We start from the raw sequence: 21,666 nt of genomic DNA, 5'->3' as shown, positions 1-21,666 counted from the left end.
TATAAACACTTCAAAAAATTACAAGATAACAATTAATTTATCATTTTTGTGTATATATTCTACAAACAATAAGGTAAATTATCATTAGTACCTCCATGTTACATCTGCGAAATGTAATCTACTTATGCGCCAAAGAAAATGGCGTAGCACCGCGAGTGTTTAAAGGGACGTTTCAAAATAATCTGAATTTTTCACATTGGATTGTTATTATATTGCTTTTATTATGTTTCTAGATATTATTAGAATACATTTTCATAGCGCATAAACGCATTTAAATTTTTTATATTTTTTTTATATTTTCGTTACTTGTGCAATGAAGTGCCGGCACTTCAATGAAGTGTGGAATCATTTGGTTGGAGATGCCGACTCTAGTACTATACCGCAATGGCGAAAAATACTATAAACCACTTACTTATGTTATACAATGAAATAATATTTTGAATATCATTGGGAGCTAAAATAGTCTCTAAGAGTCTCATCGCTTCTAGGTATAAATAAATAATTTGTCTTAGACTACTCATCTTTTACATAGTTAATTAATTAATCTTTACTTACTTATTGATTCCGTTGGCTCAGCGACCCAAAATGAGACTTTTCTCGGTCGCCGGTCGTTTCGTAGGACTTCTGTGCGACCTCTCGCCAATTTTATTGTTGACTGTGTTCACGAGGATCAGCCTCCACCACGTCGCTCCAGTGATACCTGAAGGCCTACCGCGAACCACGTTCGACGTGTTGCCTCTCTGTCGCACTTGTAAATTCGTACGTACGCGTGACAGGGAGGCAACACGTCGAACGTGGTTCGCGGTAGGCCCTCTGGGACGTCCGACAGGACCTCCTCTTGCTAGGCGACCCAGGTACGCTCTGTTCACATTCCGATCTTCGCATTCTCTCAATAATAAGTCTTTACAATAAACCTACGATGTTTTGCCTATGATGGGTCTTGTATTAAATTCTAGACTCTAACTTGTTTGTTTCTTCAATAAATTAAAAAAAAAAATATATATATATATATTAATAATAATTTGATTGTATAGTGGTAGATAACCTCTATGAGTCTAACTGCTTTTAGGCATAAACAATACACAGTAAACAATTATTTTAATGATGTAATCAAATTAATGCGGCCTTGATCGGTGACGCATCGCATTTCATTTGTATCGAATTATACTTCCTTGCTACGCCAATACAGACCTTATCATTATCAGCAACAGCATCTAGTATAAATCCGTGATATATTTTTATAAAATATATCCTATACCTAGGTACCTTTAAACGGGTAATTCTTGGATTTTTATATATTTCGGGATCTCGGAAACTGCTCTAGTGGGGTTTTCGGGGGCGAAAAATCGATCTAGCTAGGTCTTATGTCTGGGAAAACAGAGTTTTTATATGTTTTCCGAGAAAAGCTCGGTCTCCCAGAATTCCTCGATATTAATTATTATAGGACATTCGTAACACAAATTGACTAAGTTCCACAATATGCTCAATAAGGTTTGTGTTGTTGGTATGTACTTAAAAACGCTACATATAAATCATATAATATTTATAAATACTTAAATATATAGAAAACACCTATAAAATAAAATAAATAAAAAATCATTTATTTCGGACGACACAATCCATATTTTGTTAGTTACAAATATACTTAAATTACTATGTTAGTACCTAAACTAAGATGTTGGGAGGTCCAGTGCCTAGTTAATGCACTGTCCCATCTCCCTGCCACGACGGCCAGGAGACTGTGGCGGCTGTCACGCACCCTTCGGAGCGTCGCGGCGCAGCGCTTGCGCATCGTCGCGTGGAAACCGTCCACATGCGCGTCGGCGAACATGCCCGACGCACTGCAGTATCGCGGCAGCCGCAACAGTACCCTGAACGCGTCATTGTACTGTACACGCATGGCATTCATAGAACGCTGCGTGTATCTCGTCCACAGGCTGCAGGCGTACAGCGAAGTAAGTAACCTATGACTCGGGACAAATATCTATGTTCATCACACAAATAAATGCCCTTACCAGGATTTGAACCCAGGACCATCGGCTTCATAGGCAGGGTTACTATTACTACCCACTATACTCTGTATCTTTAGGTATTTAAATTTAATTACTTTTTATAAAAATAACAAAAAAAAAAAGGAAATTAACTATGCCATTTAGTTTCCTTAAACGTACTTACCCATACCCCGCAGTTAACGGAATTCAATAAGAACACGGTGTATAAAGAAATACGTATTGTAAAATAAAATAATGAGCACGTAAAACGATACGTGTCATTAAGATAATGATCGTTGTAATTAAATGAATTAGCTTACAATTAACGTAGGTAATTGGAGAGTTCATTAAACAAATGATTCGTGTTACATTATCCAACGTTGATTTACAAACAAAGAAAGGGCATATCGCGTAATCATCAACAGACAAATTTAGTACTAGATTTTAGTGAAATAACGGTATATTTTGCTTGTCAAAAATTCCGGATAAGTCTTTGTTTGTTTTTAATTATTTTAATCATAAATGTTAGGGGATTCTGGCATAGAAAATCATAGCTCATATCAGTTTCCGTGATTAACGAAAAATAGGCCATGTGCGTCGCCTCACGCCAATTTAAAAGTAGAGATTAATGGTAGCCTCGGTAGAGAGTACCATTTTGTACCATTTGGCGTTGAAACTCTAGGTCCATGGGTTCCCAGCGCGCACAAGTTTTTTGGAGAAATCGCGAAACGTCTGGTTGACGTAACTGGTGACCTGGCGCTTCCTCGCACAACGTATCAGTATTGCGATACAATGAGAAAATGCCGCCAGCATCCTTGGTACAATGCCTCAAGGGCCTATTTTAGATATAAGCTAGTTATAGTAATCATCTGTATATATCCATTATGTATATTGTTATCTCAATAAATATATTATATTTATTAACAAGTTTCGACACATTCGACCCTTCGTACGTTAAAAAACTGGCCAAGTCTGACACATAATACGAGGCGATATATTTATGACAAATTTTGAAAATAGGTGAATTTTGGGCAGCTACAAAGCTTCGAAGTTAAAATAGAAAAATACAGAGTATTTATTTAGTCACCTGCAATAATTTACGGGCTGAATATACGAGTATAAGTCATACTGAGTTTTACTATGGTCACATAATCCCGTTTTTTTTTACTCTCCCATAGAAAATGTCAAGGTCAGACAGCCAAATTGTATGAAACATCCAATTTTTTTTCGGGATTATGGTGTTGGTCTCAAAGTGAAAGTTGCTCAGTATGACCTATATATTCATCCCGTAAATTATTACAGGTGACTAAATAACACCCTGTATATATTTTTGAAGGGCTTTGTTGCATTTGAGGCACAGATAACAAACCCTTTTTATTAAACTTTATTTTTGCAATTAAGTACTTGACAAAGTTATCTTTGTCAAAAGAAAGGACAGGAGGAAAGGAGAAATTATAACCCACGTATACAAGATTTAAACCCTATCACTAGCACTGAAGGTTGTTTTTCTATTGGCAGATGAGGGCGCCGTGACCACGGACGGGCTGCTCAGCGCCCTGGCCCGCCTGCGTCGCACCCCTCACCCCCACCCGTCCCCTAACCCCGCACGTACCGTAAGTATTAAAAAAACTTCAATTTTAATTTCAATAAATAGCCATCCTGTCCTCGTGGTACTAGGACTTCGCCTTCGCGACGGCCGGCTACCTCACTCGAACAGGATGGCTTATGTACTCACTGGAGTTTGTAGTAATGTACCTAAGTATTTTTATTTCCTACTGTGTGTTCTTGTGAAAGAAAAAAGAAAGAAACTATCGTATGAAACGTTGATTCATTTGTGTTGTCATTAGAACCTTTTAATAAAAATAGTCTACCTTGATGCCAAATTTCAAGTTTCTAGGTGGAAGTGGTTAGGTTTTTGATAGGTTTTTAATCTACAAGTCAGTCACTCACAAAAATTGTTTTTAAACGTTAATTTATCAACAACTATTTAAGATACGTTTATGAAATTTTGTATTATAGACAAACTATGGGGTTTAAATATATGTGCCAAATTTCATGTGTGTAGGTTAAATAGGTTTCAAGTTCTGAAGGGGTCAAAAGTAGCTCGAAATGGTTCGTGTAACACGATTGTTGCGTCGCCAGTTCCTTTTTCTTTGAACTTGGCTGGACACGCTACCGCGCGTGTCTAGATGTATACGCATTCGAAACATGTGCTAATTGTGACTTCAATGCGCCAAATAAACTGTTTATTTCAGTTTCAGTTTCTTTATTGGTTAAAAAAATGTTTTACAGGTCACACAGGTACATTTGAAATTATGCTAGTTATACATAATTCTAGATAAAAATGAACAGGTGAAAGTTTACGGTTCCTTAATTTTAAAAATAATTGTGCAATAGATATTACAAATAATTTTAAATGATCTCCTTCATAAAATCATCGACAGAATAACATGCTAGGCCTAGCAGTAAACATTTAAGTTTTTTAGCGAATATTGAGTCGCATTCAGTCAATTTAATGCCATTAGGAATTTTGTTGTATATTTTGGGCCCATTAACACTGAGTGACTTTCGGACCTTCGCGAGTCGTTGAATAGGAGCGACTATTTTAAGCGAATAGCTTTGATATTTATATTAACTCACTATAGTTTAAATGTTACTACTCTCAACTAGCTCATGAAGTTTTCGGAATAAACTCAATTACAACTTATTAAATAAAATAAATCATCAGTACAAATACAAACTGCCTGTGATTGCTCAGGTAAAATGACATTTTCCATTTCCATTCAAATTGTCCAGTAACCTTAATAATTAAAATTCTGATAAATAACCGCTGTTCCAGCCGCACATATGTCGTAAACGGAAGTACACATTTATAAGCCTGAAGCAATGCGGAAATTAAAACGCCTGTATAAAATGTCGCGGCAATATCGCTCTTCTCATTTAACCTCTTGCTATTCAGAGAGCTCCAGGCGTTGTTTTAAAGTGGCAATTTCTGTACTTAAACTACTTAAAGGGGTAAGATAAGGATATATTTTTATTTTATTCCTTTATAGTGAAAAAACGTGCATTTAAAGCTTTCTATATAGATTTTCTCACGCCTGTTTCTATCTCTAATTGCACTCGCATAAGTCTATTGCGGCCCCGCCCCGCTGTCGTTGTGCGAGCTTGACAGCAACAAAATGCGCATGCTATGGAAGGTAGAGGCAAGGAACAAAATCTCCATATACCAAAAAGTGTCCGACATAAAACCAGAAATAGGTGGCGCTACAATGCCTAGAATACTTGAGAAAAAAATATAATCATAGACAGCGCACTTTACTCCGTCAATAACGCCTAGGTTCTTAGCTACTCTAGCGCTACTCTGGAGAGATTTGGAACTATTATTTATAGCTGACAGCTGGACACTTTTGCAACAATTCTGCCTCAGGAGTTTCTGTTCCTTGCGTAGCGCGTGCAATAGAAATGTCAACAGACCGGTGAATGTACGAAAATCTATTTGGAAAGCGTCTCTTCTTTAGTACATGATTAACACAACAGTGAAGTTTTATGTGGAGTAAGTCAATTGCAATAATATTTAGCACAATGAAGCGAGCAAAAAGAACTTTAGGACTCAAAAATATTATTATTTTTATATAAATTCTTATTAAACAGTGTTGAAACCGTATATTTTAATATTATGAATTTCTTCAGAACTTATCAGTTTGACTTAATTCGCCAATAGATGGCATAAGTAGTAGCGATTTTAACACTATTGCCACTCGCTGCGCTCGTGAATCTATTATAGAATCTTTCGCTTGCACGGGACTCAAAACAAGCACTCGAAGAAATATCAAACTTTGCTCTCTCGTTGTACAAATAACTATTAAATATGTGCTATTATTGATCGAAACGTTAGAGAAGGTCTCTGTTTCAACTTGAGCATTTTGCTTTCGTATGTCAGGATATTCTCCTCTACAGGTCGCAATTCTTAACCGATTGTCGTGAAATTTTGTGACCAGATTCCATGATTTTTAGAAATTGTATCATTTCATTTTTTGGAGATATTTCAAAATGCGGAAATTGGGATAAAGGACTTAAGCGCCAACAACATCTATGGTGCTTAAGACCATTGTGAGTTCACGGTGATAACGAATCAACGAACAAAGTATTTTTCACTTTAACATTTTCTAAACTTAACGTAAAGTCTACTCAAAGAGCCACTAGTATAAAATACCTTTCAGTATAAAACACTGTTGTTAGGCTGTTTTTGTCTCCAGTACTCTCAATCGGGAAAAACATGTTTTTCTACCACTCGAGACGTCCTGGGATTGACTTTTGTATGTCCAAGTTAAATAATACTTCGTCTACATTCGGCGCAAATAGTATTAATTCAATTCAATTCAATGATAATGATAATAATGCAATTTTAAGAGGGAACACTACGTGATCGTTCAGACAATAAGAGAAAACGATTTTCCACTATAAACATTTTCCATTGTCCATATTTTTAGGTTTATAGGTTTTCTTTTTATTTAAAATTTGCATAATAATAAATATATAAAAAAGCGAAATCTATACTACTACTAACCTAGCAAATATTATGCTGAAGCGATCGACATCGAATGTATAAAGTTGCTACTGTGCCTCAAAATAAAACTAAATTTGCAAAACGGCATTACGTAGCAGTTTCTGCACACTTATATAACTTTTTTAACGAAAAACTTAAGATACATAGTAAACACTATTATGAGTGTAAAAAGATTATACCGGCTTGGCTTATAACTTATAACACAAACATATGAGAAAACCGAAGAATTACTCACTCAACTAACCTATTCAACATAAAATACACACAGCCTTGCATGCTTTGCAAAATTTTTAATGTAGCTTTAAATAAAATATTAATGTGATGTTTGCGTAACATACCTACTTATTATGTAGCACAATATTGTTAACATTTTTTCAGATAAGGAAGAGCGGTACCTCCTGGCACAGGCTATATTAAAGCTTAAAATGAGGTTCCAATCACTAACTGATTATTGTGAAAGAAAAATAAACATTTAGATTTTGATTTGATTTTATTTGATTGCGTTTGGCGCTCTAGGTCACAATCACAAACATGGATTATTCATTGGGCCAACATCATAGACTGCAAAAAATCAGTACCCCTACAACTTATTGTCTAATTTTATTCTATTAAGTCTCATTTTGGATGGGGTTTTGAGTTTCCAAAACGTCCCGCTTGGCACGCTGTTTCTAAATCCCGTCCATGTCCCGTCACGCTATCAAATAAATTTACGCTAGAGGTTCAGAACTACTGGATTTGATGCAAACGCTAATGTATAAAGTTACTGTATAATATGTTTCAATAAAATAGCGCCGCTGAAACGAGACGTATATATCACAAATCCAATCAAATACACAATTTTGCACGATCCGTAACAGAGACTCGAGTTAACAAAACAGACCCAATTGTAAGGTCTTATGTTCTCCAGAACGGTTTTGTAGACAAGTCGATTCAATTCATAGGCTTGGAAGGGATTTGAGTAAATACTCAATGTAAATACTGGGATTTTGATGATTGAGGTATTTTGAGGTTTATTAGGATTCCCTTTAAGTTATTAAAATGAGTTGTATTGAGCTGGAAGCATTGTTAATTATTAATAATTGAGGAAAGACTTTATTGAAACGGACTGGGAACATTAAAAACGATTTTTTACTTCGAAGAACGTTAATTACTTCGCACGTTTAGGAGAAGGGAGGGGATCAAGAAAATGTGACATGTTGTGACAAGGGGCATAAACTTTGTGACGTCATATTAATCTGACCTGAGAGACGCCACGGTCCGAGCAGTCAGCACCGCTGCTTTCTGGGCATCCACTGTTTAGGGGAACCTCTACACGAGAGAAGAAGAATACATACCCGGTTAAACATGCCCCATGCTCCCCTATACGGATTGAACATCGATACTTAATTTATCTATCTATGTAAGAACTTTTCCTGCCATTAAATATCTCCCTAAAATCTGATTATTATTTTATTTGTGGTCATTGTTTATTTTTAATTACTACCGCTGACCTGGTGTTTACATTTTTTATATTTTTCTTCAGCTAATGCACACACACACACACACTCCGTTGGCTCAGCGACCCAAAATGAGACTTGGCCTCCGACACAAGACAGCGCCACTTTTCTCGGCAAACACAAACACAAACATTTTTATTGGTTAAGTTTCTTACTGAAACCGGGTGAAACAATAAATTTAATTAATTTTAATTGGGTATTTGACACAGAGAATGCAGTCGCACAACTTTGACTCTAAGAATTGTTTCTGCCAGACCTGGTAGCATGAGTTGTGTTTTTAGGGTTCCGTACCCAAAGGGTCAAACGGGACCCTATCTGAGACTCCGCTGTCCGTCCGTCGGTCTGTCTGTCACCAGGTTGTATCTCATGAACTGTGATAGTTAGCCAGTTGAAATTTCCACAAATTATGTATTTCTGTTTGTTGCCGCTATAACAACAAATACTAAAAACAGAATAAAATAAATATTTTTTTCCAATCTCATCCAATCACCGAAGTTAAGCAACGTCGGGCGTGGTCAGTACTTGGATGCGTGCCCGTTTTTATAGATAATGGTACGGAATCCTTCCTGTGATGCCGATTTTTTTTACATACATTTACATACCTACATTTTGCGCGACTTCAAGTATCGACTATGAACTCGCGCTAGATTTGAACGAAACTTAGACTTGCTAGACGGTAAGTTTGGACCCGAGTACGTCCTTAAACTACGTCCAAAAGAGAGGTATGGACACTATGAATATCATCTCCCTTCGTGAGGTAGGGCACAGCACAGCACAGCGGATGTCATTCCAGATCTAGAGCAGAGCCCAACTGGGGAAGTACCTCTACATTACAGAAAACCGGGCATGTAACTCATCTGGAGTTGCAGGCGTACATCGGCTACGGAGACTGCTTACCTTCAGGCGGGCCGTATGCTTATTTGCCACCGACGTATTATTAAAAAAAATATTGACGGCGAGGACTGAGTTTGTTTAGAAGCAAAAGGACTTAATTTACCTATTCTCGTTTCTTCGCTTAGTTAGCACAGCTCTAGTGGACAATATTCTATTGGATCTAAACAAAGACCTTCCTCGCTACGCACCCCTGCACATCTCTCGCATAAAGCCCGAAGCCAGTAATATATGATCACGCGCCATCTTGCGGAATTAACTGAACTTTCACCCTATACATGGGAATATCAGCGCCCTCTTGATAATAATCATATATTTCTGGTCGGGCTTTACATACTTACATTTTTTGTTTCAAGTTTGGATTTCGTGTTTATTTTGACCGCTATCGATTTTTATCAAAATCTGACATAAACTTAAAAAAAATGGCCTAAACAATATGATTCTGTAGCATTTAGAGGTTTAATTAAAACAAAGGTTTAGAGGAAACACTTATTATTTTATTAAATGTTAAAAATGTCTTATAGCGTGTTGTTATAGTTAAGTTGGCCTGACAAATTAATTTTTAAAAATACGTTCGGAAACGTTCTATACTGATAAATTTGTTTCGGATACTTTAACCACAGATATTACAGATTCAAATATGATTCTGATGGATGTCATTGTGCGTACTTTCCCTGCAAGTCGAGGCACTGTTATGAAAATTTTTCATGTATTCGATATCGGAAAACTCATTAAATCAAGGTTTTTACTGTCGGGCCCAAAGTTTGTTTTAGAAGCTTTCCATTAAAGGCAACACAAACTTCATGATTACAGGGTGCATAGCCAAGATGCCAATATCGTTCGCTCCGTAGCGAATGATACGCTAATATGTCTCTGTCGCACTAATATATAAGGCTGATAGAGAGATTACCGTTTCGTTCGCTACGGAGCTAACGATTGGCATCTTGGCTAGGCACCCAGATGAAATTAAGCTCAAAGTATAATCTACTGGATTTTTGAGGCGTGAAACATTTTAAAGGATTATTTTCCCGATCGAGGAAAATTAAGTTACTTTGTGTTTTCTCTAATGAAAATTTCCGATGTAAAAGGAAATATATAAATAACTAAAAACACTTAGAATTGTAGTTCTTGTCAACACAAAAATACGCAAGTAAGTATAACGGGTTAGCACGGATTGACTAGCACGTTATCTTTTCGCCGATTAGCAAAGTCTGATTTTTTGTTTTAATTTACTGTTACCAAGCTTGCTTTAAAGCTGTCAAAAAGTAAACATTCAATATTTTTTTGACAGTTTTGTTGTCGAAGCGGTAGCGATTGTCACCTTGGCTAGTCAAGCTGACATATAATTTTGCCCCCTAAAGTCCGATGACTGATCATATCCGCATTGTAGGTACATTAACCAGCTAGATACTTAAAGCCCTATGAGGAGCTTAGAGCTTGATATTGGCACCAAAACTTGGCACAACATTGCACCTTGGCAAACGACACGGGCCGCGTGCCAAATGCAACTTTAAATTCGGCAATGTTTGATTTTTAACCGACTTTTGCAAAGAGGTTCTATCGCAATGATTCCAAAAAATAACTTTTCTCAAACTTGCTATGAAATGATGACATGACTTACGTCAAATTAGGTCCGGAAATACTATCAGGTGCGATGAGTGAAGATGATATGTAAAGGAATTTCATACTGCCTTACACACCTAGGACTGTAAAGCAAGCTTCTTTCGTTTTTTAACGTCAAATTGTGACACAACGTCTTGGCCTTCAACCATCAACAAATACAGGTACGGTACGGTGATTTGTTGTGCATATTCGTTGCTAAGCAACGGCGACGGCGCATCGCGCAGGCGCGCGGACTTACGCGCGTAGGGCACCGCTGGCAGAGTGGCGAGCCGAGTAGTTCGCCACAAAACAAATTGACTACATTTTTGTTTTAATTGCAAGTTTGAGAAAAGCACTATACAAATCTCGGCGAGAAACGGGGTTGCCGGCCGCGTATCTCTATCCGTCTATATCTATTTGGCCTGCAACCCTACGTTTCCCGGCCTCTATAGTAATGTACTATTACGTACGGTCACAGATCTTAATTGTTGATCTATTTCGTGTTCAAGCTATTTTAGGTGTTAATAATAACGGTATGAAATGTTAATTTTTTTTGTTCACGGAGTGGGCGAATGCGTTAACGCACCGTCCCCTCGGCCACGGGAAGGCCATGATGCGGGGGACGTGTCGAATTCGCCACTCCTGTCCCCTCTCTCCTGGCGAGAGGGGAGGGAGAACTTGACCCTACCCACTAACCCCACTCCGGCGTTTCGCCCTTTTTGCCGTTTGCGAAAGCGCCATGGGATCGAGTACACTTCACCATAGCGCCCCCCGGCAGCCCCGGCTTGGCGCCAGGACACCCGCACAATGGAGGGGGGTCGGAAACGCTTGATGCCCCTCGGCGACGTATGAGGAGGCCAAGTGCGAGTCGGATTCGCCCAGAAGGGTTCCGTACTATTTATGACGTATTAAAAAAAAAGTACTTACTAGGTCTCGTTTAAACCAATTTTCGGTGGAAGTTTGCATGGTAATGCAATTAATTTTTTTCATATATTTTTTTTTCAACATTTTAATCATATATTTTTTTTAGATTTTTCATTCTGTTATTTTAGAAGTTACGGGGGGGGGGGGGGGATACATATTTTACCACTTTGGAAGTGTCTCTCGCGCAAACTATTCGGTTTAGAAAAAAATGATATTAGAAAGCTAAATATCATTTTTGAAGACCTATCCATAGATACCCCACACGTATGGGTTTGATAAAAAAAGATTTTTTAAGTTTCAGTTCTAAGTATGGGGAACTTTTTTTTTTTTCTATTTTTGTGTGAAAATCTTAATGCGGTTCATAGAATACATCTACTTACTAAGTTTGAACAGTATAGCTCTTATAGTTTCGGAAAAAAGTGGCTGTGACATAATCGGGATCTATAAGGGTTCCGTTTTTTGCCATTTGGCTGCGGAACCCTAAAAATAGGCCCTTGAGGTATTGTACAAAATATGCTGGCGGCATTTCCTCGTTGTATAGCAATACTGATACGTTCTGCGAGGAAGCCGCCAGCTCTTCGGTCACCAGTTACTTCAATCAGAGGTTTCGCGATTTTTCCAAAAACCTTGTGTGCGCTGGGACCCCATGGACCTAGAGTTTCAACGCCAAATGGTACAAAATGGTACTCTCTACCGAGGCTCTTATATTTATTACGTTTCAAATAATTTAAGAGTCGTTTAAAATATATATATATATATATATATGTATATATATATATATATAATCGTGGCTGAATGCCTTTAATTAATAATTACTAACCTGTGAAAGAATGACAATAAGGCGACGAATGTCTGAAATGTCACCGTATTTAAAATTTTATTTAGTCTTTTACTAACAAGTGTGATGAAAAACATTATGTGTAACTCCGAGGGTAAGACTATTGTAAACGTAGGTAAGTCTTTAATAGTGTCGGTAGGAACTCGAGTCTTTTGAGTCTGAATTTGAAGAACTCGACTCGTTTTTACGAAACTCGGCGCTTAAAAAACTTCCGAGTCTTTTAAGTCCCGAGGTGAGTCATTTATTGAGTCTTATTGTATTATTTGTGTGCTATACTTACTAACTAACTTATTACTTAAGAGGCTGTCAATACCTAAAGCGCGCACACTGTCTATTTGTATCGGAGTAAATGAGATAGCACTGTCGCATGTTACTGGGCCCGGGTAAGGGAATAATAAGAAAAATATTTAAATAAAAAGAAGTGGATTATTAGTGTAATATTTTACTCAACAGCGGTTTAGATATAAATGTTTTGTAATTGTGATTTTAATTGCAGACCCATAAGTCAAAACAATAAAGACATAGAACCGTTTAATTGTGATTTTAAGACCAATCTTTGCAATTATTTTATATCGAGCCGATTTCGTTCAATCATGTATCGAGTACAACCACGGTCTTTGAAATATAATTAATATGAACATATATTTTTCTTACTTTACTTTACTAAAACAAATAGTCTTTCTTAAAAAACTGTTTAAGTAACATCAATTTCAAGGACATTGGGTGTTGACAGCCCCTTAAAGACAAAGCATTTAGAAATTTTGCAAACAAAAAATAGAGAGTTCTCTGAAAAGGACTCAAGTCCCTACAAAAGACTCGAGACTCTAACAAGTTGAAAGGAATCGAGGTTAGATTTAATATGTGAGTCTGAAAAATTGAGTCGAGTTTTAAAGCAGAGGACTCAAAGGACTCGAGTCTTCACCAACACTAGTCTTTAATGCACTCCAGCCTGGGGCTATCGTGCATCTAAAGACTTCGGTTGAAAAATGTACTAATATGTATGGCGATATCACGGGTTATTTAAAAACAATGCGGAATCCCACTTTTAGAAACCTTGAATGCATAACTGATTTTAGCTATACGCTATCTGGTCGGTCAGTAGGCCAACAGCGCAAGGCCATGGGGGCTGTATCACCCCTCCGTCCAACGAACTAGAATAAACTATAGAAGCCTGGCTAACTCAAAAATTACTCCACGTATATTGTGCCGTGAGCGACTCAACTGTATTGCACGTATGTATATTTAATATATTTCCGCAGCACACATACACACATAAACTTTATGTGGGTCTAGGGGATGGTAGGGTCCAATTGGTGTGGCTGCTTAAAAAATGTTTTGTAAATCAAGAGTGAGAATATAAGTAGTAAAGTTACAACATTTTTTTTGACAGATTTAAAGCGGCTGGTAAAAGTTACCGCCAACGGCAAGGGTCTGGCAATGTTGATTATCAATTTTTAACAATATTTTCTAAAACATACATAATAAACAGCCATGAGAATTTAAGAGAAGTTATATTATATGTTATGTGTGTGTTATGTTGGGCCTGTGCCCAGCAGTGGGACGTATCACTTGTGTTGTAAAAATATAACGAGTTGTTAGTTTATAAACAAACGTAGTAATTAGCGTTAAGGTAGTTTTTTTACGCACCGCTGTGCTCCTGTCCCGCGCCCGCGCCACCAGTGTTGAGTCACCAATCCTACGTTATACCTACTTCATAATTGTAATACCTACATAAAAATTGGCCATGCCGGGACGGTAGGACAGTGCAAAATTATGTACCTTTTTATAAGTATAACGAGCGAGCTCATCGCCAACAAACTGTCTCGCAGTTTGGCGAATATTTTGTTTTGTGGTACACATATTTTATATTTTAATGTTGTAATTAAAAAAAAAAAAAGTATATAGGCTGAATTATTATTATTATTATTATATTATAACTAAATTTTTATAATTTATTGTATTTCTATAAGTGAGAACCTGTAATTGGCTCTGTAATTCTATAGGAAGTTCTAGATATATATAGCGCTGTTGGTTTTCCATATACTAAAATAAAATAAAATAAATAAATAAAATAAGTAATATTTTTACCTATCTTTTAGCAGCTTGTACCGGACAAATGGCCGTCGGGCCAATACAGCAAGTATGCAGACGTTAAAAGTACAAACTTACATGAACATAACTAAGTAAAGCTTAATAAAACTTCTAAAAATGAAAAGAAAAATAGTACCATTCTATTCTTTACATTTTATCAAAAAATAAATTGTAAGCAACTAAGTACAGTCACCTACAATAATATATTACTCTTCGAAGGTGGCACAAATATGTGACACGTTCTTATGGCTCTACAAATAAGATCATATCAGATATTTTTGCGGCCTTCGTTGTGTAACATATTATTGCAGGTGTCTGTACAGTCAAAAGATTTAATTTGTTACCCATTTATTTAATCGTATGGCATATTTTTTAAACAGAATACAGACAGCTATAGATGTAGATTTATGGCAGTCAGCCACTTGATGGCCTGGTCGCTAAGGGTGATCAGGTTTTCAGGAGGTCCATTGGCATAACGCGTTATGGGAACATTTTTGAGAAGGAACTCTACTCGGGATCTCGGTTAATGTCCAGAGAGTAGAGTCACGTTGCATAAACGCCAAACATCAGTTAAATAAAGTTTATACAGGATAATATGAATGGTGTCAGTAACTTTTTTTTGTTATTTTTTTGTATTTTTATAAACATTGAAAACAAAACAAAAAACAAAGATAACAAAGTTTTTATACAGTGTAACGAAAAAGTAAACATTTTTCCGAGCACCAATTTCTTCGGTGTACAGGAAATTGAGGAAGGAATTTATTATGTATGAACCCATGTTATTAATCATGTTTAATGGTGTTTGAATTGACACACAGACCGATAGACAAGCGTTTCATCCACCTGGGACTATTCGTTATATTAAAATGTAATGTTGGAATGATATTCGTGTGAATATATGTCTAAGTGAATTAGTTATATTATTATTGTCTAGTGGAAAAGTTCAAAATGGTGAAAATAGAGATATTGCTCCTAAAATACGTGTGGATTCGGAATAATGTATAGAAAATATATATGAAGCGATTATTAGCAAATAAAAGATAGCAAAAGTTATAAAAAATTACATAATAAAATATGGTATTTCGTTTTGGATATATATATATTATAAACTATTAATAATCGTATATATTTGGGCATTTTCAGAAAAAAAGTGTACCCTGTATTTTTTTTTAAACAACAAATTAAAAGTGTCCTACTTTAAATTGTCAGTTTTGTAATGCAATTGTGTATGGAAAATTAAGGTTAATGAAGGCAAAACGGGTACATTTTTTTCTGAAAATTTCCCGTTCACAAATTAAAACCAAACATTCCCAAAGAAGAGGAACTCTAACTCTATTAATTATAGTTTTAATTTAACGCTGAAAAGAGCCCTCCGCGCGTCATTTTCGCGCGCGGCGTGAAAAAGCGTGTCTCACAAACTGACATTCAAAATTTATATGAAAAACTGGGGACAAAAAATCATAATACTTTTTTAATTCCATTCAGAGCGGGGTTTTGGTCATTCCGTATGAGATTACTATTACTATAATGAAACACACCCTATTTGTCAGTAGATAAAGGCGCGAAATTTAAAAAGTTTATCCTCCTGACCAGACGCAGTTGTTTTGCTGTTGAATTTGGAGCCTTTTGTTAGTAAAATAAAGTTTAGAATAGATTATGGAATATGTACAAAAATTTGTACCGGGGGTCTCGGGAGGTTAATAGATGCCTACACTTTTTAGACTTGCCGCCTTTTTCCTACTGACAAGGTCGCTCTGCCAGACCATAGTACTAATTCCGTGGTACCCCTATAATTTAATCTAACCCAACTTTATCTTAACCCTGATCCCATTCCGATTAAGGGCTCATTAAACGAAGGGTTCCGTCGGTTTGTTAGCGTGGACATAAATTGTTGACGTCACTTGTGGTTAGTTACCTTCTTTTAAAATATGGCCTCCATCAAATCTATGATGATTTTGCCAAATGTCAAGTGTCGTTATTCAGTGGTAACTTTTAAGTGTGCTCGTAGAGCATGACGTTGTTCGGAAGTTGCTTTTAGTACAGAGATAGCTGGACTTTACTAAAAGCCAGGGTGAATTGCCGGGTGTTGATTGAAACATGGTTAAACGCGTTTCAAATTAGTTTTTCATTAGCTGCACACTTTCACGATAGTTCACTGCATAATAAGCTCTCAATATTCTCATAGTGTGTTCCTGTCGGTGAGTAGGGTTGCCAGAGCTCAACGAGGGGGGGCGGGGTTACGGTCGGCAACGCGCATGTAACTCCTCTGGAGTTGCAGGCGTACATAGGCTACGGAGACTGCTTACCATCAGGCGGGCCGTATGCTTGTTTGCCACCGATGTAGTATAAAAAAAAAATTACACTTTAAACGATATTAATGAGCAAAACATAAAAAAATATTTTTGAGACGTCTTCGCCATCTTGAATGTCAACAACAACCCCCGGTTAGTTACCTTTATTGCCAAGGGCTTTATTCGATTAAATGTATTTGAAAGTAGGACAGTTAGAGTCCGTGGAGTATTTCATATAAAAAGGTTTACCAAATACCGCGATAGATGGCGCTGTGCTGAGAGCGGTGATTTCTACATCGTGCTTACGATTTTTTTTTGAGATTGTATATAAAGGCGGGGTCTTGGGTTAGGGATATATGTTAATAGTAAATTACGATACAAGTGCGAAAAATAGGATATGCGAAACGAGTGGCGATAACTTAAAACACGACCGAAGGGAGTAAATCGACACGAGTTGCGAATTACCTATTCGCACATGTGTCGTACAACGTTTTACAGTAAATATGGCCCTTTACATGTTCGACACAGTAACGTAATATGCTAATTTTCGTGTAAGTAAAGTAGCACCATATGTACTGTAATAGTACATTACGATACAAGTGCGAAAAATAGGAAATTAGAAACGAGTGGCGATAAATTAAAACACGACCGAAGGGAGTGTTTTAAATCGACACGAGTTGTGAATTATCCATTCGCACATGTATCGTACGTTTTACAGTACATATGGCCCTTTAGATGTTCGACACAGTAACGTAATATGCTTATTTTCGTGTAAGTAAAGTAGCACCATATGTACTGTAAATAATTATATGGCAGTTATTTGTCAACTTTGAGTTAAGCAGTAGCCATAGTGTTGGCTCTAAAACGTCGGGCAAGGATCCTTATTATATATATATATATATATATATATATATATATATATATATATATATATATATATATATATATATATATAAAATCTAGTTACCCAATAGGGTGCGGGGGTTCGAGAAAACGTATAGCATAATAAGGTCTTTAGTTAAATTAGCCCCCACTGTCCCCTGTCAAAACTTATCCTGTTTGTAACGTTGATTGACTGCTACATCCAGGCCGACCTTATTTCATCTAATTCTCTTTGCCAGATTAATAACCGTGACGTAACACTTTATTGACTGGTCAAATTTTGGTGAGTTCCAAGAAATCATCAATGAAGTTTGATACGTCTAAAACTTACTAATTAGAATGAATTAATCACCACAAGTTCATACCCATATTATTACTTCATTGAGAATTATTTTTGTTTAAATTTTATTGAATAATTAGTGAGTTTTGGTTACCTGACGATATATTCATTATAGTATATTGTGCAACGAGGGGGAGTAAGTGAAAAATTAGAAACGAATTTGCATTATTCTTACCCCCGCAGATACACACAATGTTTTTACATCACACTTGCGAAGAAAAAACTATTAAATTTTAAGCGAAATAATGCTTAAATACGGTGACGTTTCAAACATGCGTCCGCCAAATTATCATTCTTTGACAGGTTAGGCATCGAAGACACAGACCTATCCGGCATTCAGCCACGATTGAAAATTCAGTAAAAATATTTTAAACGGCTATTAAATAATTTATCAAATTAAATATTTTTTAATATTATCAATAAAAATAAGTAATCAGTCAGTATTTATGTGTGTCCTTCAGTATACCTGCATGAAATAAGATCTTTTTCGAGCAAGTGTGATGAAAAATAATGAAATTTAACTGCTTTAGACCCACCCATGACATTAAGCCAAGAATCAGGAACTGTGAGACTCGTCCTGATTATTTTCCAATACCTAAGTAATTAACCTCATTGAAGATGGTGCCACCGCCAGTAATCTCTTGAGTGCAATTGATCTGATTCAATGAGGCTGATAAAAGGTATTTGACTGACAAAAGTGCATTATAATGACTAATTACATAAATGGGTCATGGAACGGGGTATTTATGATTAGTACAAGACAGTGTACGGTGATTTCATCAGTACTTGTAAAGCGATAGTTGGACTTTACAAGTAGCACGTGGACTACCGGCCGTTGACTCCAAAATGGTGGTTAAAAGCGTTTCAAGATTAATTCTCCATTCACTGCTCATTAACACATTAGTTTACTGTATAATAAGCTATCGATATTACACTTTAAATAAAATTAATCAGAAAAAAGTAAATGCTTTTATCACGATGCTAACTATCAAGATGGCACACGAACCGGAAGTCCTATTACACAGTAATTAAATCATAAACGCCCCGTTCCGTTCCACGATCTATTAATGTCATTATAATGCACTTTTCTCAGTATAATACCTTTTATCAGCCTTTAGAGATCTGTACCAATTGAATCAGATCAATTGCACTCAAGAGATTACTGGCGGTGGCACCATCTTCAATGAGGTTAATTACTTAGGTATTGGAAAATAATCAGGACGAGTCTCACAGTTCCTGATTCTTGGGTTATTTTTACAGATATTTAATATCATGGGCGGGTCTAAAAGCAGTTACATTTCATTATTTTTCATCATACTTACTCAAAAAAGATCTTAATTCATTCAGGTATACTGAAGGACATACATAAATACTGATTGATTCCTTATTTTTATTGCTAATGTTAAAAAATATTTAATTTGATAAATTTAATAGCCGTTTAAACTATCTTTACAGAATTTTCAATCGTGGCTGAATGTCGGATAGGTCTGTGTCTTCGATGCCAAACCTGTCAAAGAATGACAATATGGTGGACGCATGTTTGAAACGTCACCGTATTTAAGCATTGTTTCGCTTAAAATTTAGTTTTTTCTTCGCAAGTGTGATGAGAAACATTGTGTGTAATGTAACTCCGGGGGTAAGAATATTGCAAACTCGAGTATTTAATGCACTCCAGCCTGCGGCTGTTGTGTATCTAAATACCTCGTTTTACTTTCATTTACCTCCCGCGTTGCACAATGTAATATTTTTCCTTTTATCCTAAGCTTTTATCCGACGTTTCAGCCAGGTTACACTAGCTGTGGTCACGGCAGACTGACGTCCCTGCAAAATGTCTATGGAGACATTGGTAAAAAATACTAAACTACCCGATATTAGTTTATAGAAATGTTCGGGGTACACAAGTAAATATAATCTTTTTATTTACAATACAAATATACATACAGTAGATGCCCCTATAATGGAACAGGAACCGGTAATGGGACATAAAACCACAAATTTTGTAAAATAAGTAACTAAAACTAGTTTATTTATTTAAACTTTATTGCACAGTAAATATGAACAGATGAGTTATCATTTAAGTATCGTTTGTGTGTCCTATAATTGACAGAAGCAGCGCGGGCAACCAATCACTTTGATGTTAGAAATATCGTAGATAGATCTTATTGGGATCACAGCGGAATCTAAATTATCATCAATATTGACATGTCGTTTAGTTATTGATCTTTTACAGATCTTTCCAAGGTTTTAAACGTGTCTCAATCATTCTTCGAATCGGGCCGTAAGTCCAGTAAATCGATGTTTAAGGCTTTGTATCAGACGGTAATTATTTGTAGCAGGTAAACCCTTGAAGAAAATGAAGTAACCCCATTATGCGGATTAGGATTCTATCAGAAAAGTTGGCTTCATACCCAAGCAACACAAATTGCTACTTTATTGTTCACATTTGGTTGCAGCGTGAACTTCAAGCACCAGTAATTAGTTACTAAGGTTCATGCGTAAATAACACTTAAATCTGTATAATGGCATTATAAGAGCAAAAATATTAACCTTTGTAATGCTATTGGTGTAAAAAGAGTGTTCAACGACACCGTTATAATGGTTAATTCTAAATAGCGTCATAAAAGCATTTAAGAGGAGTACAGCTACACTTTATTCCACTTTGATGCCTGCATTCTAAAAGAGATACTGTGAACCTCTATAAAGTTATTTGCTGAATAGTGGTGAACTTATAGAGTGTTATAAGACATAATGTTCTAATGTGAGCAAGGTAAATCCTCTTATTCAGCTTTTCTTTATTGGATCGTATAAGAGAATTACAGTGAACATCCGTTTACGTAAAGAATAGTATAATGCTTTACGTTCACAATGTGGGTAAAGCTCAGCTCTTGTAACGTTAGTTTGAATATCCGATAGTTCCTAACTTTGATGTCCATTAGAAAAACGTAATCCAAATTGTTGTGTATGGTATAGTGGTATAACATAACTGTTAGAGAAAGACAGGAGGATCTAGCCAAGATCAACACAAAGAGTTATTTATAAGTAAACCTATGTCGTAGAATAAGATTAATTTTAAGTAATACCTACATATGGTAGTACCTATTTGACATGTTATTTTATATTACTAATAAATGATGATTATGATTATACCAATGTTTTGCAGATGAATCAAAACGCTGTCATTTCCATACATTATTTACGATTATCTTAGAGCGTTTTGTTTTCTGCAAACGACTGTCATCTTAGCCAGCCCCTCTGATACCCTGTTTGACCATTTGCTAACTCTAGATGAACCCGGATATTGATTAACTTACTTACTTACTTACACCTCTGGCGCAGCGACCCAAAGTGTGTCTTGGCCTCCAACACGACTGCTCGCCACTGATCCCGGTCCTGTACAGTTTCCCGCCAGTCCTCAACCTGGAGCTCGCGCAGATCCGTGTGCACCACATCCGCCCATCGATACCTAGGTCGACTGCCGGGCGGCGTGCTGTCGGTTTTCCCTCAAACGCTCAGATATTATTAGACGATATTGATTAAAGCTCTAATAATTCAATTATTCCGAACTACTGAGCCATGAAACTGGATAAGACACCTGAGTAATTCTTAGTGTGTTTGTGGATCCGGCTTGAAATGCACCTTGTATAGGAAGTACGGGCGTTCCGGTACACTTCACTTAACTATGTATCTTTAGGTAGTTAAATAAATGTAAACAAGGTGCTTTTACATTTTCGGGTACTTGAAACACTTATCAGT

General features: G+C 36.5%; 1 protein-coding gene across 1 annotated transcript in view; it reads left to right on the top strand.

Annotated features, from left to right (window-relative positions):
- LOC133529948 (uncharacterized) overlaps positions 1–21,666 on the top strand; it is a 276,394-nt gene that overhangs the window by 81,416 nt on the left and 173,312 nt on the right. Inside the window, exon 2 of the mRNA XM_061867733.1 lies at positions 3,510–3,604. The gene's annotated coding sequence lies outside the window, so the exon portion shown is untranslated. The remainder of the gene's footprint in view (positions 1–3,509; positions 3,605–21,666) is intronic.

The sequence above is a fragment of the Cydia pomonella genome, chromosome 22, assembly GCF_033807575.1.
Source record: "Cydia pomonella isolate Wapato2018A chromosome 22, ilCydPomo1, whole genome shotgun sequence".
In the NCBI taxonomy this organism is placed as follows: Eukaryota; Metazoa; Arthropoda; class Insecta; order Lepidoptera; family Tortricidae; genus Cydia; species Cydia pomonella.
Note: the sequence above shows the minus strand (reverse complement) of the source record. Positions and strands in the feature narration are given on the sequence as shown.